The sequence below is a fragment of the Neopelma chrysocephalum genome, unplaced genomic scaffold, assembly GCF_003984885.1.
Source record: "Neopelma chrysocephalum unplaced genomic scaffold, ASM398488v2 Primary Assembly neopelma1_132, whole genome shotgun sequence".
NCBI classification, from domain to species: domain Eukaryota; kingdom Metazoa; phylum Chordata; class Aves; order Passeriformes; family Pipridae; genus Neopelma; species Neopelma chrysocephalum.
Window position 1 is genome coordinate 1,851,027 of NW_020897794.1, and position 23,784 is coordinate 1,874,810.

General features: G+C 48.4%; 1 protein-coding gene across 3 annotated transcripts in view; it reads left to right on the forward strand.

Annotated features, from left to right (window-relative positions):
- KSR1 (kinase suppressor of ras 1) overlaps positions 1-23,784 on the forward strand; it is a 53,755-nt gene that overhangs the window by 817 nt on the left and 29,154 nt on the right. The window lies entirely within an intron of this gene.

The following is a 23,784-nucleotide window of genomic DNA, read 5'->3' on the forward strand; positions in this document are numbered from 1 at the left end:
CGGAGCGCGGGCAGGTGCGGGGACAGCGCCCGCAGCCGCGGCTGCCCCGCGCCGGGGGCGGGTTCGCGGGCGCTGCGCGAGGCCGGGCCGGGGCCTGCGCTGGCTCCGGTGTCGCTGCGGAGCGGGATGCGATGGGGGCTCCGGGATCCCCGGCGGGAGGTGCGTCCCCGCAGCGCTGTCCTGGGCAGCCGTGCGGGCTCCCCTTTCCCTCAGGTCCGTGGTGCCTGCTCTTGATGGTTCCTGCCCTCTGCTCCGGGCCTGTCTCTCTGTCCCTGGCTCGGTTTCACTGATCTAATCCGATCCTCCTTTTCCCTCCGTGGTTGTGGCTCAGGCAGCATCACAGACCAGGCTGGAGAGGCGTTGTGCTGTTTAGAAATACTACACAAAACTCTTCATGCACAAAACATGTGCTGTTGTGATGCTCTCAAAGAAGAGCTGGATCTGTACATAAGTCTGCATAAGAAAAGGAGTGTAGATTTATTTTTCCTTAGTTTATTTGACCTTTAGATAATTAAATGACATTTCCTTTTACCTTCTGTGCAGGTAGTGTTGCTCTAAGTAAACAATGCCCTCCTGTCCCCTTCTTTGATTCAAGTTTGATGTCAAGGCTAATGCTCCTTTTCTGTACCTGGTGCTGGAGGCTGTGGAGCTGGATAGAGTATTGGGCCTTTAGGAAGTCAGATCATCACAACACTGTAACTGTAACAAACCTACATGCTGCAAAATCCATCACATGAGAAATGAAGGTTGGGAAAAAAACTGTGAAACAATAGGTGGTAGGTAGCTTTTGGCACAACCTCATGGAAATCTATCATTCTTCCTTTTTTCTTCCTCTGCCTTTTTTGTGTGTTTTTGTTTGTTTGTTTTGTTTTGTAGGATGTTTTGGTTTGGTTTGTTCTCTTTTTTTACCCAAATTTACAGCTCTTTTCTTCCTCCTGTCACCTCCAAATAGCATTCCAAGGGTTATTCTTTCTGAAATAATATTTGTATAGGCTTTTGGCAGCCCTACTGACAGCCTTTTTAATGCCCAAACAATATCAATCAGCATCATTTCGGAAAATGATCATCACTGTTTTGATAGTGGACCTGTTCTAAAAGGAAACCTTTATTCACAAAGCATAAAGGCCTTCTATCATCTTCAGGTTCTTCTTAAAGCAGCAAAAGCTGTTTCTAGCAATAGCTGTTGGTTGTGTGCACTCAATCCTCTTCAGCATTTATCTGGTTAAACAAATGGGTGCCACATTCACTGATGATCATAAATTTATGATCAGAAAAAAATCTTAGCTGAAAAAAATCTCTTTGATGCACGGTCCAGGATGTGATTTCTCTGGGAGCTGAACCAAGTGCTGGATCTGTGCCCACATGTGGAGCCATGGGCACAGCACAGACTCTGTGCCCTTTGTGCCGTTCAGTTGCTGTACCAAGACACACGTCAGGCACGGCCCGAGCTGTGCCCGACTCCCCTGTGCCAGGCTGTGGCTGCAGAGCCAGGCTGCAGGAGCTCAGGGTCTGGGTTTGCTTCCCCAGGCTGTCCTTCCTCGTGGAGCTCCCGAGGGAGGTGGGCCCAGTGCTGTCCCAGGTACCGGGTGTGACTCCCGTGCCTTGGTTCACGTGTCAGCAATGCCAGTGTGGCCACGTGTGTTTGCCTGTTGGATCATGTCAGCAGAGACCCCCTGGTCCTGCACAGAGCCGGGGTGCTGCTGGTTGGACTGTGGACAGCTCAAGAGTCCAGAGTTGAGCCAGCACCTGGGAGCTGGGGGATCTCAGGGCCTGCTGTGCTTCCCTGGTGGCCTTGACGAGTCACCAAGTGGCTCTGTGGGTCATAGTTAGTGGTGCTGGTGGTGCTGGTGGTGCAGCTGCTGGGCCTGCGAGCCACCTCTGTGGGTCTGAATCCTCATGGGACTTCTCCTCTGGGCAGAAACTTTTTCATGGAGAAAGAGTGATGAAAAATGACTTGCATCAATGTAACTGCTGAACTGTGTACAGAAGCCACAAAGAAATTATAAAACTTGAGATAGGTAAAAGCAGCAGACTGGAAGGAGAAAGCAGTAGTTTGGGAAAGGAGCAGATTTGATTTTGGAAGTTGAAGAAGTAGTTCCTGAGGTTGAATTCAAGGCTGCTCTGCGCGATTTGAATATACTAAGTCAAATATACTAAGTCAAAAATCAGTGTCTTGATTTCACTTGTTATTGTTCAAAGAGATAAAAAGGCAGGGAAGTTTCTACAATGCGATTTGTACATAGCTCATACATCTCTGGAAGTTGTGTAATGTCTAGTTTTGGTGTCAAAACCGTGAATGTAACAGGTGAAGGGATATCTCCTGGAGCACAATCCTGTATCTGAACTCAGACACTCCCAGCACCACACGTGGGGTGGGTGCTGCCAGGTGGACGTGGCTGTCTCTGCACCAGTTCAGGTCAGCCAGCAGTGCATGCTCATGGCCACTCCTGATCCCAGGGTTGGCACAGCCCCGAAGTAAAGCTCTGCAGGTATTTGTAATGTGAGTGGAATGCACAGCCCAACACACCAGTGCAGGCTCATCCAAATGCTTGTGTTGCTCTCTGCACTGGACACACGAGCTCGCTCCGTTTGGTGCCTGTTCCCAGCTCAGGTGGTGTCACTTCCAGCACATGGCTCACCCTGTGTGTGTCACCACGGCAGGAGCACCAGCCTGACCCGGGGAACTCGAGCGCATGCTTGGGTCCCTCCCAGTTTACTGAAGTGCTCTGAGTCTTTCCTCATTCCTCTTGCCTATAAGGTCTTCTCAAAATAAAGCACGTGGTAGATAAGGATTTCAACCTGGGGCCTTGACAGGTACAGATAAGTGTCACGGTGGCTCAGATGAGTGCAGGGAGAACTTTCTGTGATACAGGAAGGAGGGGAAAGAAAGGGCTGTGGGAATTGCTTGCAGAGAATATGTTGAGTGGAGTTGTGTTACGTGAGCTGACCCTGTTTCACATGTATGAAGGCTGTTTCTTAGAAGGGCAGGGAGTTTCCCTGTGGTGGAAAGTAGATTCTGTTAGTTTAGTTATTAGCAGACTGGGTTCTCTGATGCCACAAGGACTGGTAATTTTTTTAAAGTTTTATGTGTTCTGCCCAATAAGTGCTTGAGTGTTTTTCTTACTACCCAGTGCTGGGCTGTGCTTTCAGTTCTGTCCTAGCAGGTTTACTCACTTCTGAAGTTGCCTACAAAACTGAAATGGAAAATCATGGTAATTTTAACCCATACGTAAGAGAGCAAGAAATGTCTTGCCATGTGGTGAGCATCCAGTGTTGTTTCCAAGCATCCTTGGAAAGAAATAGCTCTGTCAGCCTTTACCTCTGTCCCTACACTAATCCCTTGCGTGACTCTTAAATTGTTTTCACAATGTTAGAGGCATATTATTTTTAGCCTTTTTTTTGTGAAAGCAGTATCTTTCTGGATTCATTTTCTGGCTGGGAAGCTGATGATGGGGCTGGATATCTGTAGTGAAGCACTTCTGACTTCCAGCTGCAGCTCAAGGCTCCCTGGCTGGACTCAGTCAGTGAGAGAGACCCTCCTGGCCTGTGTGCAAAGATCACTTGGACTTTTTCCTCAGGAATGTCTTCTGTTCAGCACCTCCAGAGAGCAGAGCACCAGATCAGAAAGTCTGGCTCCAGCTGTGCTGTGTCACAATAAGTCAGTCTGCTCTGCACAGATCAGTTGTTCACAGTGGCTGAATGATACCTGTGTATTAAATCTGTTTGAACTTGCTTTGGCATTATCTTGATTCATTTGGCAATTTGTCCAGAAAAGGCTTATCTTACCAAGCAATCTCTGAACAGAAACAAATGCTTTGAAAATGGGGGGGAAGCATGAGAGGAGAGGAAGAAGAATTGTGATGGTCCACACTTGCAGACTGGAAGTGGTGTGCATAAGGAAAGGACCACTGTCTCTTTATAAATTGGAAGAAGTGGGAGTAGTGAATATTTCAGGCCAAACTCCAACCTGTAGCCACATGTTTATGAGCCTTGTTCAGCTGAAAGGACTTCCTTTCCCAGCAGGTCTTATGTAAGAGAAGAAGAAAGTCTCTTACTTCATCTTACTTTTTGCATATATGTAACACATTTGGTTTTCTTAAAGGTGTCTTCTGGTTTTGTAGGACTCTCTTTTTCTTAAATTTGTGCACTTGCACCAGATAGGCTTCAACAGAGGTTCTGTTTCACTTGGAAGGAGAGGGAACCATATAGTATTATCCAGTCTGTGGACATCATCTGTCCTTTGTGACAGGGTGTTTCTGTATATGATCAGAATTTGTACACCATAATGAGATTTAGCACATCTCCTACCATTGATTTTTATAAATGTTGGCACAAAAAGTCAGCAGCAGTATTTTAAGTTACCCAGAGTTCCCAGGACAAGCTCTGCTGAGCAGCTTATCATCAACACAAAGATATGACTGTTCACTTTTCTGCCAGGCTCTGTGTACTCCTCACCTTGGGTTGGATTCTGCGATGCACTGATTGGGAAGCAAGAAAGGAAGTGTCAGGGTGAGCCTTTGTGCTGCCTGTGCCTCTCTAAGGCTGCCTGTGTGGTCACTGGATTGTGGTGAAGCAGAGTTCTTCCTGCTCATCTTCCTGCAGTCAGCTTGGAGACCCCTCTCAGCTCTGGGGGTCAGTGAAGGAGCTCAGCAGGGCTGGAGGTGGGAGCTCTGTCTGTCTGTGCCCGCCCACACCGACAGGAGCCCACAGTCCGTGGTGCCAGACAAGCCTCAGTCTGCACTCATGATTTCTGACCATTCTGGCACGCACAGAATTGATCTGATCAGGGGAGCAGCTGCTGTGAACCCCGGCTGTGTCCAGTGAGCTCCGGGATGTGACCGAGCTCACACAGGTCCCACCTGCACAGAGCTGGGGCTGCTACTCGAGTTCAAATGCTGTGACCTGCACTTTACCCGAGGAAAGCCCCGAGCAGATCCAGCTGCGTGCCAGTGACAGATTTACAGCTCTGAGTCAGCAGGGGGTACACAAATTTATCACCTGGTTTGGTCGGAAATAGGAACACTTAACAAAGAAGTCATGTGACACACCGAATTATTTAGGGAATAGATAAGCTTAAAATGATATTTCCAACGTAGCCTATGTAATCTATCAGATGCTTGAGGGATAAACCCTCACCTTTCCTCTGAGGCTAAGATTTCTTATCCTTATTTTCAGCTTATAGGGATTTTTTTTTTTTAATTAAAGGAAAATGGTACTGAAGGCAGTCCTGACTCTGCTACTGTTTTGGAGCTTGGAGAACGTATTGCCTGGGCTACTGCTGTGGTGAAAGGCACAGGGTGATGTGTGCATGACACCACCCAGCCATACTGACTCAGCTGGCTCTCAGCCTTCCCTCCCTGCTCCTTTCTCACTCCCAGGGAGCAATCCCACACAGTCAGCACTACCAGCAGCACAGGGTTGCCACAGCAGGCAAAGCAGGAGGACAGAGGCTCTTGGTGGGAGTCTGCACCCAAGTCAGACTAGGACAACATGATTAGGAAACAGTTTGGCATTCTGGCATGACTGCAGCCAGTCCTCACTGGCATAGCCCCCAGAATCTAGGACAGGATCAATCCCAAGTTAAACTACATAAACTCTGTCTTGCTTGTAAGAGAGGTCTTTTGCCTTAAGGCAGAGCTGCCCAGAGCTCCTGTGCCCCCTCCAGATCCCAGAGGCACGTCCCAGCCAGCTGTACTCCCACTGTCCCTGCTCTGAGGGCTGTGAGGCAATCGTTGGTGCCTCAGCCTGTGCTGGGTGACAGTCACCTGTTCTGTGGCTGAGCTCACTCTCTATGTTGTAAACCTGCTTTTTGCACCATCTGTTTAAGCTGAGCCCTGGAGCACTGCTGAGGTGGGAACTCAAATCGTAGCTTAGGCCCTGCTCTCCCTGGGTGTGAGTGTATCCCAGCCCAGGCTCATCACGGATGCCTGGTGTTCATTCTCTAAGTGCAGCACACGTGTCTGAAGTCTGAGCTCTTAGGGCTGTAGGTAGAGGGAAGATCCAAATCTCATTGGACTTAATTACCTGAGCTCGAGACTGTTCAGAACTTGGCTTTAAAGTTAAAATATAGTTGTCATTTCTGTACGTATTCTAAAGTGAACAGAGGCCAGGTTTCTCACTCCTTTTCTGCTTAGTGAGAAAATCTAATTTGTTTTGTGTGCATCTTGGGGAAGCAGAGAGGAATCCCAGGACACTTCATCAGCAGGGTAAGGAATCCTGCTTTGGTCGGGACTGTGGAGTGCCTCTGATAGGATGATTAGTAGTTATCCCACATGGAAGAGCTCTGTGAGCAGAAGCTGTGATCTCCTCTTCAGAGCAGTAATTATCCTGGCACTGAGGAATGCTGCTGGGATGCAGCAGATCCAGGCTCTGAGCTGGTCTGATCTGCTGCTGCCAGAGCAGGTCGTTGACCCCAGTGTTCAGCAGGCAGGAGCCTCGGGGCTGGGGCCTTGCAAATCTTCAGAAGCCTTCTGCAAGTAAGTTTAGCAGGGCAGGCAAGCACTTTGCTGCTCTGCTCTGCTCCCCTTGCACGCCTCTAAAACATGGGTTTGTTGATTTATCAAAGAACTTTCACTTCTGTTTGAAGCAATCAAAATGTGGCAAGGAAGTCTCGAGCTCCTCGTTGCTGCTGTGTGGGGGTTATTGTTGAGGCCTGCAGGTTCCAGTGTGGAGGTTTTATTTTTAGTTATTAATGGCTTTGAATAAATTGGAGAGAAGAAATAATGAATATGTTTTACAGGTTCAGAACTTCAGCCAGGCATCACCACTAAAAGATGCTGCCAGGGGAGGTGAATGGATCTGTCAGTGAGTGCAGTCCTGGGGAGATGTGTGTCTGTGCCCCTTCTGCTGCTTCCAGAGTTCTTGGAGAATCCCTCCACACCTGCATCCTGGCACGGGGAACTTTTTAGCAACATTTTTCATCTTCCAGAGCAGTGTTTTCCTTTTACTTCTAGCGTAAGCTAGAGGACTAAATCCTGCTTTAGGATACAGTTACATAGCTCCTCTGAAATAAGCTGAAGCAGTGAGATTTTGTTGTTTAAAGCTTCCTGAGTGTTTTAGATGCCTCCTTCTTAGAAGCTGTTCTTCATCTGCCAAGCAAAACATTTCAGCTTACAGGCCTTTTGTCTTTTTCACCAAAACTGAAACTTTCCACAGAGTAAAACATTTCTTATGAAGCTTTCTAACTTTAATTTCCCATAATTTCTGTAGAGACGGTTCTTAGTGCCTCTGACCAGCATCAGCCAGTAGTATCAAATTCTGAGTGCAGATCAGATGCAGTGTTTTCACTGTAGTGAATTCTGGAAGCTGTGCCCTTGACTATCCTCCCCTGTTTCAAGGAAACAACAGACTAAAATCCACAAGTGTTGTTCTAAGGAGATTGATCTGTCTGGGGAGATCTGCACAGGCCTTTAGCCTTCTCCCTTTGGAAGAAGAAAGGTTTCAGGTTTTTCTTTCTCTTTTTCCTGTGGAACAGAAAGGTGTCTGGAAGAGCTCTGGAAGAGCCAACGTGAGCACAAACACCAAAGACTCTCAGCATTTGTTCACACAACCAAGCTGGGAGAAACCCCAGAGCAGATCTCAAAGGGCTTGTCAGCCCCATTCACATTCAGGCAGGATATTATGTGTGTTGAAACTGGGTTGGTCTTGCTTTGTGGGTCAGGTGTAATATTTGTAGAACCACTGGCTGACTGCTGAAGGCCTGATTGAAGCAGGGTTGCATTGGTGGTGTTTTGTCTGGGTATAACGAGGCAGAGTTTCTGTGGGACACCTCTCGGGGCACCCTGAATTCCTGGGCCATTGGCATCATGGCTGGAGACTTGAGTGGAATCTGTGGAAACTTGGGTTTGGAAGGAGAAGGGAGAGCTCCTGTAATCTGGGTCTTTAGCTATTGCACTGAAACACTGCCTGGGTTTGTGCTGAGACTGCATTTGTAGGAAATACAGTCCTGCTTTGGAAGGAGATGTTTTCTGTACTGATGTTGAACATACCTCTGTAGCAGTAATTACCTATTTACCTCTAACTGAGCCTTATCAGTTCCCACCTGCCAGTCTGTAACTGGAGGTGTAGCTAACCTAGCAAGAGCTACCTGAATACTTCTGCTAGGGTGACACTAGTATTTAGTTTTTGATTCTTATGGAAACCAAACCTGCCACACTATTCTGCTGCCAAGGCAGGTTCCAGTTCCACTGATGTGTTCTTTCCCTATGTTTTTCTACTGTGCTATTCAAATTGCCTCAGTTGCCAAGAATAACGAGTTTGGGGTTTGAGGTGAAGAGCTTTGAAGTTAATGGACACCTCACAACATAAGATTTCCAGCTGAAGGTGGGAGAGTCCATCCCTGCAGTGGGTGAGCAGTGAGTGGAGCTGGAGCCTGTGGCCGTGTCAGGTGCTCCCTGCAGCTCCTCTGCACTCCAGTCCTCTGCCTTTGCTGTGTTCTTTAATGAAGGGGCAGATCCATTTTATTAACAGATTTGCAGTGTCCTTTCAAACTGTTGTGTGAAAACAGTATGTTTTTCTCATTGTTAGAGATTAGTGCTGTGCATCAGAAGAGCTTGGAGCCTGCTGGGGAGTTTACAGAGACACCCATGCTGGTTTCTGGCCGCCTCCATTATGCTGACTTAGCCAGGAGTAGCTAAATCCTTCTGCTAGGCTTAACCTGCATCCTCTTTCCAGTTCTCTTAATGCAAAATGCTTCTGGTTCTTCATCTTTCCTAGGCAGGGCTAAAGTCTCCACACTCAAACTGTATTTTGCAGGGTGGGTTAGCAGTGTGTCCTGTGGCAGCTTTCCTGCCAGAGCCTCCGTGGTGTGGGAACAGCATCAGTGAGCTCTGCAAGTCTCTGCATTGCTGGAATTCTTTAGAGTTCTTCTGAGTGCAGAGCCTTCAGCCTCTTCATGCTCTGAGATTTATCTGACCTCAAACTCTCGACAGAGGACATTGGGAAAGTCGGGGAGACACCCTGATCCATGAGGGGTTTTGAAATTTATCAGTAAGAAATGGTCATTTCTTTGGGAAGAATTCCTCTGAGAGTCTTTTCTCCAGGAAGCCCTGGTGCCACCCCTGTCTGCAGGGAGGGTGCAGTGTGGCTCAGCCCTCTGCTTGGTGGGTCTCCCAGCTTGGCAGTGGTAATTTGTGAAGTGCTGGGATGGTCTAAGAACTGCCCCCTTCCCAACCCCAGTGGGACTCACTGCAAACAGCTCGCAGCCTCTCCGAGGTCAGGGCGGCCAACAGGGCACAGCTCTGCTTTGATCTCGAGGAGCTGCCCCAGAATCACATTGAATTCCTCTGAAAGCCTCTCTGAGCAATGGATTCACTTCCCCCAGCTGGGATGGACTTCATTCTACAGACTACAGAAGTCTGGATTTTCTTCAGTAAGTTTGAGTTTCATGCAAAACTTCGAACTGGGTGATACTCATTTGAACTTTGAGGCAACTCTAGATTTATACTTAATTCCCTGATGTTAGTCCATATCTCTTCTTAGATTTGAGGTAAGAAATAGAGCTCTTTTCTTCATCAGAGGTTGAAATACACGGAGAAACCTGCTGTAAGCTGTGTTCCTTTACCTCAAAGCACATATGATTTGCAGCAAGGTAGTCATTATGTTCCTGTAATGTGCTGTCCTACTATTATTTAACCCATAAAACATATATTTCACAGCACAGCAGATACACAGCTTTAAAGCTAATGGCCTTGCAAAGTTTATAGTACTGGCTTCCCAGTACTGAAGTCATTAACAGCCTGATTGCCAACACCAGTCCTCTCAGCAGCCTTCATGAGGACGACTGCTGGTTCTGGGACTCAAGCCTTTCTGAGCCTTACCTGCTGTCTGCTGCTCATCACTGAAAGGTGCAGCACCTACTGCAACCTCTCTGCCTAAGAGATGAGGTACTTATTCTACAGGTGCCCAAATGGTACCCGTGAGGACAGGCAGTGCTCCTGCTGTCACTTGTGATGCCCAAAGGCAGAATGAGGGAATAACCTCCAGAGCAGGCAGAACCACACAGGTGGAGATCACCACAGCTCAGTGCAGATTAAGGTACCTTCTAAATTATTTTCTCATGTTCCGAGGAGCTTCTGCTTGCCATCTGCCCTTCACACAGTCGTCATATCATTGTCTGTTCTCTCAGAGACAATTTAATTAGATCTTCTTTCAGTAGGTTTTAATCAAGCGTTATGGGGTTGCTGGTAAATTATTTACAGCCGTATCACTTGATGGAACACTCGCTCTGCTGAAGGTATCACATAAGTGACATCTGGAGCAAAGAGTGCAGCTGGCTTTGACTGAGGACCCCACTTATGTTCCTTGGGGTTGTCTAGTTGACATCAGACAAATGTTGGGTTATGTGAGCCCACTTTCCTTTACAGGAGGAGAAACTGAATGTGACTGTGCTGAAAACAAAGGAGTTGAAGCAGTTTAAAACTAGGGTAAGAGCTGAATTTAGCTCTAGTCTCTGCTGGCTCAGTTCTTTTATAAGTGCCTTTCAAGGCTGAATACCTTAAGCAGCGTGGCCTTGACCCTCACTTGAAGCTCCAGCTATTTAAACACAAGTACTGTTGTACTGTCTTCAGACTTGATCTGATATTAAAGTGTGTTGTGAATGGGCAAGGGAGTAAAATACAACACTTAAATAGCAAAGGATAATAAACTGAGAGAGTGGATATTTTTAGAATACAGAAGGATTCTCTTCTGCCTTACTTCACCCGTCCCTTAAGGTGGTGAAAATTTTACAGCTGTAAGAGATCCTTTCTTTTCTCAGCTTGTTGACTGCATGTTTCAGCAGCATTGCTTTCGGCCCAGTTGAGCTCCCATTCTGTGAGACAGCCCCGGTGTGGGAGGGCACCAGCCTGCCTCCCCCAAGGATACCTGGAACTTTACAGCAACAGCCGTTCAGCTCTTTCACAACACTTAAGGTCTTTCTCTGAATTTGTACCTGCCTGAACCTTTTCCTGAGACTGCTAATGAGCTGTTAATACAGTTGGGAATCAAGAATTGCCTGTAGGAAAGCGCCTCCACCATTACCCACCCCATGTGTTCTTTCAGTGGGAAAGTGCAGTTGTTTGACTTCAGGAAATGATGTTCAGGGAGGTCCTGGAAACCCCCCAAGAGACCAACAGACAATTTAGCAGGTCATTGTATCTCGTTGGAGATCATCGTTTGTCATGAGCCTTTTGTGAAAGACAAGGCTAATTTACAATGTTATTGTGTAGAAATCCTGGATGTGTCAGCAGGCTTTGAAAGGCTCCTCAGGAGGAACAATCGGGGTGAGAAGTTGTGTACTCTACAGTTCCCCCTGCAATCAGAGGGAGGACTGCCTATGCTCAACCCATGCTCTTTGATCCTTCCTCATTCTCCAGAAGGACCAAAGGCAAGAAGGGAGTTTTAATGTTGGCAAGTGAAAGCTAAGCACATTACAGGCTCACTGAGAGGAACTGAAAGCAGTCTGCCTATTCATGAGAGGTTTCTACTAGCCATGGTTTTCTAACTTCTCTTGGCAAGCAGCTCGGGCAGACACATTTCAGAGAAAGTGCTTCTAGTCCCGATTTTATTTAGTGTTTGGGACAGGACAATGTGGACGTGGGGACTAGAAGGGACTTAACTGCACCTGCACTGTGCTGTCATTCTCACAGTGCTGTTCCAGATGGCCTGGCTGGGACACAAAGGGAGCCTTAGCATTGCTTGTCTGGGTTAGATATCTGGAGCACACTCCTGGCAGGTTATTTGCTGGTCTCAAGGTTCAGGTTCAAGGGAAACCCTATAGCAGTTGGCTTTATAGGCTGGTCCCTCTACTTTCAGCTGCTGTGGAACCCAAAAGTGTTTTCCACTCTCTGTCTCCCATTGCTGTTGGTTTCATACAGATCATCCCTGGTCTGAAGCTTTGTGCAGCTGTAGGAGGGTCTTTGTGGCAGAAGGCATGTGCTGCTCCCTGTCACTGAGCCTTCCCCTCCTCCAGGCTTGGCTGTCCCTTATGCAACGTGATCTAACCCAGAGTGGCTGGGAACCGATGGTCCAGAGTTCATTTCCAGTTATTATTGTAGTACAGTCAGGCTGGATCGAGGTGCTCATTTCCAGCACAGAACATATACCCTGTGAAGGCACAAACAGCCTCCAGGTCACTTTTACTGAGCTTCACACACAGGGGTTTCAGCTGAACAGCACAAGCAAGCGAGAGTCAAAGCACTGCAAGGAGCTGGTTCTGGAGTCACCCACACTGACCTGTTCATCAGACATCCACATGAACTGTTCAGGAGTCACCTACACTGACCTGTTCATCAGACATCCACATGAACTGTTCAGGAGTCACCTACACTGACCTGTTCATCAGACATTCACACTGAACTGTTCATCAGACATTCACATGAACTGTTCATCAGACATCCACATGAACTGTTCAGGAGTCACCCACACTGACCTGTTCATCAGACATCCACACTGACCTGTTCATCAGACATCCACACTGAGCTAAGGTCCGTTTCAGTAGTAAAAGGCATGCAAGGAGGACTAAGCTCTCAACCAGCAGTGGAAGCTCCCCTTTCTAGAGCTGTATTGAGTTCTTAGTTTCACCTCAGTGTGTGTTTGGTCCCTGGGCTAGGGCAGAGCTGAATAAATCACCCCCAGAGTGCCCGTGCTGGGCTGCCCTCGGGCTGCAGTGGCCTGGCAGAGTGGCTGTTGTGCCTGGGATGGCCTGAGCAGTCCCAGCCCTGCTCTGGTGTGTGGCTGTGATTACCCTGGAGTTCAGGCATCCAAGCCACTGCTCACCCAGGTAGTCATCTTACTGCAATGCCTTTTTTCTCACAATCTAGGAGTCCTTCATGGGCAGAATCACCCAAGGCCATAGCTCAGAAGGCAGTCGTGTTCAGAAGCTGTTGGTGTGGTCTCCTAGCCTGGAGATTAAAGAAGCTGCACTAGGACAATCATTACCCTCAGAGGATGAACTTGTAGTGCTGGGGCACCACCTCTGGTGTTTGTGCAGAGCCTACGGTTCGTATGGAACTAGAGCCAAGACACAGCACTGAGTGAGGAGCACTGAAGCCTCCCTCAGCTCTACTTTGCTGCATCCTAATACAGCTTTCTGTGAAGATTTGAGGCTGAAGAGACATTTTGCACAGCTTGGTACCCGTCCTTGGGGATGAGGCTGACTCGTGTGATGGGCTCTGATTGCCTGTCCCAGCCCGTAATCAGTGAGCTCAGGCAGCTCAGGGGTCAAACTCGTGTCATAGGCTGTTAAATTCAGAGTTTAGTAGGGCAGCACAGCCAGTGGGGAAGGGGAACCTCTGAGCTGGACAAACAGGTCCCACAGGTTTCCACACACTTTGTCCTGTGTGAGCAGAGCACCGAGGCTGCAGGAGCTGGATGCTTTCAGGTAGGAGCAGCACCAGCACTTTGTAAGATCAAGGTTTAGTGGACTTGAAGCTCCATCAAGTTCTAGAGTGTTTGAGTTTAGTTTAGCAAGAATCCGTCAGAATAGTCACTAATTTGACTTCCTTGCAGTTAATTATTAAGTTCCTCCTACAAAGCACCACTGATGTAATTAAATTTAGTTTATAACCCAAGATTAACAGCTTCACTTCGGTCCTTACTATAGTTTTTCCTGGAGACACCAGCTTGGATGTCATGACGTGACCATTTGTGCCGTCTTTAGGGAACAGAGGTCACATCCTGCTTTGTCTCTGCAGAGGTGACTCCTCCACTCCTGCTCTTCCTGTTGCCTCACTCTCTCAGCCCTTGGCTCTGCAGAGTAGCAGGGGAGTAGGAAGGAAGAACCAGTCCAGTACAAAACCTCATTTAACTCACAGTCAGACACCCAACAGCTCAACAGCAGAGTAAAACACAGAGCTCACCTTATAACTTCAAAACAAAATCAGGAAAAAGCCATAAATAAAGCCTGTCTGCAACACCATCTTCTGCTCCACGGCCTTTCCCCACATCCCATGTTTAACCCAAACTTCTTCAGACTCCTCCATTCTCATTGCAATAACAGACTCCACCAGTGGGATGGTCCTGGGCTTTCAGAGAGGATTTTCTACCTGTGATGCACTGCAGGGAGGTGCCTCCTGTGGGTTTGGGTGAGTGGCTCTCCAGAGTGCTGCACTCCCTTGTTCCTGACTGCATAGCAGGGAATTTCTCAATTCCTGTTCAACCTCAGGAATCTTTAGCCTTCTGCAGTCAGTGAAGGGATACAGGAGGAGTGGGGGTACCTGTACACCAGGAAATCAGGAGTGCTTGGAGAAGGGACACTTAAGCTGAGGATACCTCAGGAATAACTGGATAAATTCAGAATGCTGTGTTGATTGTCCTGTACCCTGACTGGGAGATGTGATTACTCATGGTGTTGCATGAGAGCTGGTTTGGGAATACTGGGAATAAACTCCTGCTGGGAGGCACATCTGAGACCTCCTGGGCTCTCTGCTCCCTTGCCTTTGCTTGCACTTGGAAGTCAGGGACACTGCCCAGAGGTTTGCCTGAGACTGGGATGCTCCTGATTCTGTGAGAGCAGGCAGGCTGACCCCAGGACATGGCACTGCAGAGAGGGGGCACTGGAGCAGTGCTGGGTGGGTTTATGTGTCTGTGTGCTGAGAAGGAGGGAGAGCTGACCAGGGAAGCAAACTCTGTGATTCCCACTGAGAAATGGCACCCCCAGTCCTGGAGGGAAGATAAAGCTCCCACAGTCTACTGGCTTTGTTTTACTTTTGAACTGTTCCAGGAGTCTCTCGTAGAGCTGAGCTGTGGGTGACCTGCTTTACCTGGCAGCTGAATCTCAGTGACATGCCCAGATTTTTCAGTCCTGTATTTCGTGCCTCAGTGCCTGTCCACAGCACTCTGGGAGCATTCTCCCAAACTGATGAGCAAACTGCAGATCTCTGATCCGACTGCATGGCAGAACATACCAAAGCTTTTCTTTTTTCCTCTTGAAATCTGAACTAAGGAAGCTTGCTTTACAGGTTCAAAGCGTTTTGAACAGAGTGGGTTTTAGTGTATTTTGTTCTTCCTGACAATCCCAAAATGCAATCTCATAGCAGCTTGTTAAAATAAAGCTGTTTTGCTGTTTTAAAAGAGAGAATGTGGCAAGTTGCCACATTCCAGTTAAGCAATTTCCTATAGTTGACATGTTTTTTTTTAAATGTGTGGTTTTTTCAGCCATGTCCCTCCTCCCTTTCACTGCAAGATGCAAAAAAACCCCCCGACAACACAGAAGCCCCCCCTCCATATTAATACTTGAAGCAAACTCCACTTCCTGAGTCTCATCCCTGGAGCAGAACACAGAGCCCTGGCACTGGGAACTGGGGTGTGTGGGGCAAACTGGAATTTTTAAGAACTCTGGCTTTGTTAGAAATAGCATTTTCCTTCATGGGGCTGGTAGATTTGCCCTTTTTTATTGCAGCTGACTTGAAAAGCAACTCAGTTGTAGAATTTTTGGGAATCCCACCCTTGCAGATTTCAGTGCCAGAGGAATGAGCAGGTGGTTGTGAGCCATGTATTGCTGGGCCTGATGCTGTTCCAGGCTCACTCCAAATGCCATGTTCCTCCTCCCTGGAGGGGGGTGGGCAGGAAGGGCCCTGCTGAATTCTGGGGGTGGATGTGCATCCTGAGGAATTGGGGTTTGGCAGGTGCACGGAGGAACTGAGGGACTGATTTGAGAGCATCTGCTGAGTAATCAAAAAGGAGGGGCAGGCAAGTCCTCAAGGTAGTGAGTAATGCTACAGCTTCCTATTTTTGGGTGACTGTGCTCACTCCTCTCCCCTTTCTCTTCTCAATCAGAAGAAGATGATTGGCAGTGACAGTGTTGTAGGGTCAAGACTGGACATGCAGGGTTTTTGATGGCAGGCCTGGAAATGGGCCCCAGGACGTGGAACACCAGGAGCAGCCTGGGCAGCCACAGTGCTGGTGTGGAGCTCCCCACGCCTGCCTGTGTGACCTGACTGAGCACAGGGCTCTGCTGTCAGCTCTGCTGGGGGGGCACAGGCAGCACCTAACCCAGCACTCTGGGAAATCAGGGCATCTGGAAGTTTCGGATCATTTTGGTGTTCTTGGAATCAGATCACGGCTGGAAAGCTAACAGTAATCTGCTGCTAATTATTTGCACGTTCAAGATTATACTGTGAACAATCTAGCTGAATTTATAAATTCCCTTTGCCAAAACACAAAAGAGAAATAAGACTGAAGGAAGGATGGAGGGAGAAAGTTTTTTGTTTAAGACATTGTGGACTCAGAAGCAGATTCTAAAGCAGGACTCCTGATACGTAGGGAATTTTGTTCACTTGTCCTGGGATGGCTGAGCAGGTGTAAGTGTTGTATCTGTGGGAATCCTCAGAGCTGTGGAAGGAGAGGTGATGTGCTCTCTTTTCAAACAAGCCAGATATTGTGTGGGCACTGGCTTTGTGCCTGTGAGACAGGTGAGCAGCTCTCTGCAGCACTGCTGGGTCCCCTCACCATTTACAGGCCTTCACTGTGTTGCTCTGGAGGAGTGTTTTGTATCACACCTGGCAGGAGGTGTAGTAGAGTCTCAGTGGCAGGTGTGGCATTGCATCCTTGGGAATTCAGGATTTTCAGTAATGCCTAACGTATCCATGTGCCTTTGGGAAAGATCAGGATGAAGTGCTGTAAATGACAAACCCACGAGTGATCTTTGCATAACCATGAAGAGCTGCTTGGCTGCAGTGAAAAATCTCAGCTCTTATGGCATGAATTGGTGTCCAGCACTCAGAACTGTTGTTCACAGGCAGAGGAACACAACACAGAATCCCTTTGTGTTCCCCCTGCTCCTTAGGAGGGGAGGATTTCCATGACAGAGTAGCACACAGGCTGTGACAATGGCTTTTTCTTTCCTCCTGGGCAGTTCTGGTTTTGTGTGGCTCAGGGCAGTGAGTCCCTCCTGCTCTGAGCAGGGGGAGCTGAAATGCTGCACCCAGAGCCTGCTCAGCTCTGCTCCAGCACACAGGAGGAGATGCTTTAAGACAAAAGGGGTGTGACTAAGCACATGTAATGCAGCGAGGTGGTGAAGGAGGATTCTGGAGTGTTTCCTGAAGAGCCTGTAGAGCATGGACAGTGAAAGGTGTAAAGCAGAGAAATACAATGAAGGGAAGCAAGTGTATAAATCACTTTGCAGAAACGGGATTGTTTTCTAAGTTGTGGAAGTGATGGAAAATGTGAGAACTCTTCTGCTCCAAAGGCCTTTTTCCAGTCCCCAACGGGAGTGAAAACTCAGGCTCAGACTTTTCACAAATTCTGCATAAAATAATTTTTGGACGCACGAGAAAAATGCTTAAACTCTAATCCTGAACTGGCATATTTCCTTCTATTGTACATTTAATGCAGAAGTGAAGTATTTTTAAATGTAGGTTTTTATTAGAAAAATATGTTCTGAGAACTTTAATTTGGTTCCATAGAATGCTTTGAAAATGAGAAACTTGCCTGAAACACTTTCATGGAAAAGTCTTGGTTTTAGCAAACGGTGACAACAAACTTGTCTTGTACAAACAAAACCAAAGAAAATCCAACCCCCACCTCCTGTTCTGCTCAGGCACAGAGACAAATGTGCTGTGTGAAGTTTATGTGGAATTCACAAAAGTAATGGATATTGTATCTGCCTGAAAATGCTGAGCTTGGAGTTTGTTATCTTTGTATTTGTGATCTTTTTTCAAGTGTTGATTCAAATCTTTCCAGGCTGCTCTATGATGCCAAGTAGCTGTTGCAGAACTGGCTAGTTTATGGCTGCTTATCAGTCCCCTCTGTATTTTTTCTCATACAACTATTACTGGGTTGGCAACTGCATTTTCCTCTGCTTCCTAAGTGGGCATAACATGGTTTAGGTGAAACTCTCACATGAAAAAGTGTGGGGTGGGAATCTGAGTTCAGGTGTCTCCACTCTAAATCCTGTATTTGTACTTAAGCAAACGATAGAAACCCCACGTGGTTGCTAAGGGCAAATGTGAACCAGTGAGAGAGAGCCCCAAAGAGATTTTGGGAAAAACAAAATGTGAGCAGTGAGCCATGGCAGCTTTCTCACGCAGTGTCTGTGAAAAGAGAAATGTGACCCCAGTCCTTGCCAAAACAGCTCCATTCTTTCTAGCAGAAAGCCAATAATTTGGAGCATTTCAGAGAATAAGGTTTCTTAGCAATGATTCTCAGGGTGCAGAGACAGAACGTCTTCAGCTCCAAGACCTGCAACCTGCTCCTACAGACACTCAGCATTCTTCTGTACAAACCTCTTCCCCAAAGCCCAGACCAGCAGCAGTCTGAGAAGTTGTGTGTCAGGGGGAGGAGGGAAAGGTGGAACTCTTGAAGTGCTCAAATAATTGAGTGAAACGAGCAGAGGATTTGATTTGGTTGTGTTTTGTTTCCTTCCCTTGCTCTGCTAATAAGCCCGAGTGCTGCAGAACAAGCTGCTAATCTGTCTCATTCCTCAGCCAGTACGTGAGGGAATGGAAGAGACTAAAGGTTTGTGCCTGGATTTTATCGAGGCTACAGAAATAGAAATGTGTAAGACAAAAGGGGGATGGTTGGGAAGGCAAGGGGAAGAGCAGTGGGTTAGGGACAGCACTGTGGGCAGTAACTGCCCCATTACAGGAGCTTGGTTCCTCCTCTCAGTGCCCTCAGCATGGACAGGGAGTGGCCAGGCCAGGCATGAAGGTGTTCCCTCAGCCCTCCCTGCCTGGCAGGGCTGGGGGTGCTCAGGGCCTTGCAGAGTGAGGCTTGCAATGAGGAAAGGGAAGTGCAGGAATATGACGGGGACCCACAATTAGTCATTCCCTTCCTGACCTTGCCGAAGGAAATGTCTGGCTTTACATTCTCTGCTGTAAACTCTCCTACTTTATTTGGCTGTAAGTTTACACATGCACAGATTGGTGGTGTCTTCATTTCCACCTCCCCTGCCATCAGTCAAATATACCTGAGGGTTCTTTTACAGCTGTGTGATTAGTGCAATCATAAAAATTATGGAGGATATTCTCTCTAAAGGCACTTTAAATTTTGAATTTTACAGAAAGATCCATGAGTTGTAACGCAACTTCCATCCCCAGAGCATGGCCTGGTGCTTTCCAGATCCTGAACCTTCTGTAGTCTTTCTCCCTGTCACTTGCTGCCTTCTGGCTGCAGTCACTGTAAAGCCCACAGGGGATTGTGGGTCATTGTTTTCATTATGGGAGGAGAGATACAGTGGGTTTGCAAAGATACTGAATAATTACAGTCAGAGAGGCATAGTATTAGTGTTATCTTTGGGCTGCATTCACCTCTGGAGGACTGTGTGGGCCACAGCAGGGAGTTATACAAGGAATTGTTTACTGCAGTGCTTTTAGGAGCCTGGCTGGTGTTGGGGTCTGAGCACCCAACAGACTCGTAGCACAGGGTGCACTCTGACTGCCCAGGAACTCCCCCTGAGCACAGGGTGCACTCTGACTGACCAGGAACTGAGCCTTGTCCATGCTCAGACCACCCTCAGACCATGCACAACCCCACTGTCTGTCAGCTCCTAATGCTGCTGAGGGCTCTGCGAATCCGGCCTGCAGGGCTCTGCTTAGGAACCTGCAAGAAATAGGAAGGATCTGAGCCTAGAGTTCCCCAACTGTCAAGAAAGATATATTCAGGGCAGATCTTTGCTCGGGGCAGGGAGATGGAAGGCTTTGATTTCTTGAGGCTCTCCAGATTTCTGTCAGTGCTGTTGTGATGCAGGTCAGTGTCTCAAATGATGTAGAATCCCTAGAAGGGGTCTCAGGAGAACCTTTCTGATGTCTTGCCAAAGAGAGAAGCTTCCCCCTAGTCCTTTCCTGACAGATGCCTGTTAACTGTTGTTGAAGACCTTGGTTGAGGGCCAAGACTATTGAACTGGGCTTTGTGAAGTGTGAGCTGTGGGTTCTGGACTGTCCCAGATAGTCACCAGTTTGTTTGAGCTATTGGAGATTTGGTTGCACGTGGCCAGGTACAGGATCTGGGGACTCTGGAGAAGGAGTCAGATGAGTAGGACAGGAGCTGTGCTTGGGCAGAAATATTTGTCCCAGCAGGGTAAATCCATGAGCCTGCTAATGGCCATGCACGAATTCCATGAGGAATGAGAAACCTCCCCAGGTCTGTAGGTCAGTTTGGAGCCACGATATCCTTCAGTACAGGCTTGGTGCCAGAGGAAGTTCCTGTGCCCCTCAGGGAAATACAGCTAAGCCTAATGAAGCATGAGGTGAAGGTGAGGTGAAGAAGCTCACTGAGGTGAGGTGAAGAAGCTCTCTGGGTGCTGGAGAGCTGTGAGATGGGAGCAGGCAGAGCTGCAGAGCTGAGGTGGCAGCAGCAGGGCAGCTCAGCAAGTGGCAGGTACAGTTCTGGGTCTTGCAGAGCACTCTCAGTCATTCTGTTGCAGTTGCACGTCCTCAGGTTGTAAAGAAAGGGGGAGGGCTTTCATTTTCAGTGTTCAGTGGGTGTGAAATCTCTGATATTTAAGCAGAGGACTGTTCCCGTAGCTGCATTAGGCTCAGATGCCGCACTAAGATGAAATCTTTGAAGAGAATCATCTTATCAGGCCCAGGGAACCACTTGATTGTGCAGTTTCATCCTCCCACTCTCAGCTGGGAAGACCTCAACTGAGTGTTTATAGCCTCAGTCACTGGGAGTGTGAAAAAGAGAGGAGGGGAGAGAAAAGGAGTGGTATGTGGCCTCCAAGTGACCCAGAAATGATGCTGTCTGCATCATCTGACAAAGCAGAAATAACATACTGTAGTGTTTGGGCAGTGGCTATTGTGTCAGCCTCAGGCATGACTGAGAGTTCAAAGGAAAATCCATCCATCTGGTGTTCCATCTCTCCCTGCCCCTCCAGCTCTCTGTGCTTGTATTTACTGATTCCTCTCAAGGCCTCTCCCCCTCCAGCATACCTTGCCTGTGCACTTTCCTGCTGGCCAGTGCTGGGTGCTGTGTGCAGGGTTTGTTTAGCAATGCATTGAGAAACTATTTCCTTTCCTGCTCGGAGCAGCAGCTGGGGCTCTGCAGGAGCCGCTGTCGGGGCGGAAGCTGCGAGCGGGGCTGGCACCAACACTGCCCCACACCCCGAGCTGGGAGGGCAACTGCACAGTGGAACTGCCAGCCAGGTGCTTCTCCCCATCCCTCTGACAGCCTCTGCCTGGCAGCAGCTCGGTGCAGTCCCTGCTGCCGGAGCAGGGCACTGGAAGGGTTTTCAGGAGCTGTTTTTAGAGCTGCTCCTTCACTTGGTGCAAATTATTTTTAATCCTTCTTCCTCTTTCTTGTTTTTAACAAGGTGCTACCACATGGGGTCCTGTGAGTGTGTCAGTGTTACTGAGGTGCTTGTGGCACTCAAAGCAGTGGCACTGTTCTGCAGCCTGTCCTGTCCCAGGGGCTGTGCCCGTGGTGCAGCACAGCAGACACTCCATACCCGGTGCCTGTGGTTGCACACGTGTGATCACTGGAGAGAAACAGGCCTAAGGAAGGAAATACTCTGGCTACTGTTCTAGCACAGCTAGAACCAGGAGCCAGGCCTCACATTTTGGACAGGAGTCCTGCTCATTGCCCTGGTTCTTGCTGGATGAGTCAGCTGGGTTCAAGTCAGACAATGTGAATTCCACAGGCTGCAGGTCAGTGTCTGCCATGTAGGTGAGCCCCTTTGCTCAGGTACTACCTCAAAGAAACAAGTGAGTCTGCCACCAGATATTTCTCTGATACCTTGGTCATCCTCATGGTCATAATATCATCCTTTAGTAGCCTCAGTCCTGTTGTTTTTGAGGGCAAAGGCATGTGGGTGACAAACTGAGTGACCTCATTGTTGTAGGATACAAATAATTCCTTGAAATGAAATGTGTTTTGCATCTGTTCTTCTTACTTTAGGTTCTGTATTTTGCTCCTGTGCAGCCCCTGTGCTTGCCTTGGAAAGAGCCTTTTGAATTCCATGCTGACCTCAAGGTTGCTTGGAAGTTTGTAAGATTGTAAGACTCTGCAGCTGAATCCTGCATTATCTGAGTGTTCCTAATGGGAGCACAGATGGGAGGAATAGTTTTGTGTGGTTGAACAAAATGTTCTATGAAAAAGATTGGGTTGGATTTCACTGCAAAATGAGCATGTTTTGTGAAAAGGGTACAGACCCACTCTATCCATCTCACCAAGCAGATTCGGGTTTAAAACAGTCAAAATCAGGCATTGGTTCAGTTCTCACTATGCTGGAAAGGGAACAGTCCCCACTGTTGTAAGGTATCTTTACACTTACACACACCACACAGGGGAAATGAGGATTTCTGAGCCTGCAGTTGGTGCTGTTGATGCTGTGATCAGATGCTGATAAGGATCCAGATGCTGGGGGCATTCAGATGAGTCAGCTGCTTAAAGCTGGAGATCACACAAGGAACTGCTCAGTGCTGTGTGGGGCAGGAGCTGCAGAGACAGTTGGTTTGTCGGTAGTTGGAGGGTCCTGCAGACCCTCCCTTTGGATCAGAACTGGTTTGGATGGTTGGCTGCCCAGGGCAGGGGCACAGGGAGGTGCCTGTGCTGTGTCTGCAGATCCCAGGCAGAGCTGAGCCCAGAGCTGTGTCTCGTGGTCCTCAGCTGGCTGCTCCTGGCTCCGTGCACAGGCAGCAGGACAGACCAGGGAAACCTCAGCACTGGCTCTGTGTAATGATTCCTTGGCCTTATTCTGGTCTCCTCCAGTCACTCGGTCCTGGTGTATTCCTCTGGGTCTCCTCTGGCCCCAGAGAAGTGTTCAGGCTCAGCAGCACTGTGATCCCAGCTGAGATTGCCTTGGCTCCTGTGCCCTGGCGAAGGTTCTGCTCGGGACACCATCAGCATTGCTGCATTTCAGCCCCAATGCAGTTCTCCCACTGAGGTGTTTGCTGTTCCCCCAGGTCAGTGTTCCCACTGCTCACTGTGTGCTCCAGGGACTTGCTGGCTCTGCTGTGCCCATCTGTGCCAGGCCCCCCAGGGAAGGGCTGCAGCACTGCCCCTGTCCTGCTGGGCTGTGCCAGGGGGTCAGGCAGGGTTGGTTCCTCGTGTGCCCACCTTGCACAGGGCCTGACTGAGCTCTCCAGGTCCCAGGCTCTGCCCCAGCTCACAGCTTGCTGTATAAAACTGAAATACTCCTTCTTTCCCATCCCTGGATCAACCAGCTGCACCTTTTTTCACTTTAAACTCCATGACTTTGAGAAAGTGCCCTCAAGTGCACTCACATGCTGCTGCTCTCCCAACGGCTGGGGAGATCTTTATCAGTTTCTCACATGGTTGCCCAGCATGACTTCAGAGACAAATTTGGCAAGTCCAATTCTGACCTTTTTATGTTCGCTTCAGTGCTCAGGTTGCCTAAGAGGTTTTTTTTTTGGTCTGACTTAGGGTTTGTGTATATAATGGCACTGGGGAAAATAGATAAGAGTCAGCTAAAGGTGTGAAGTGAATCCACTTTCACTGGATGCCCTCAGATGACTCATTTGACTTTCCCCAGTGCCCCGTGCAGATAAACTCTGAGTTCAGAAGTTCTGTCTTGTGTTTCAGGGGGCAGAAATGCAGAACCTCCCTCCCTCTGCGGTGCTGGTCTGGCCAGTGCAGTGTCCTGCTGCAGCAGGAGCTGCTGGGATGCTTCAGAGGCTGCTCCCTGCCCCCTGGGCTGCTTCTTGGCAGGAGGTTAATAGAGCAGTTCCTTCCTGATTAATTCCTGTCTGAGGCAAGATAGATGATTTGCATTTCTCTTAGCCACATGTAAGAGCTGGGCCGTACATTGATCTGATCCTTTTAAAGCTCAGCCACCAGCTCTGTAGATTGCAGGGCAGGACGTGGGTTCAGGCTCGGAAGGATTGGTGTCAGCTCACATTTACTGTC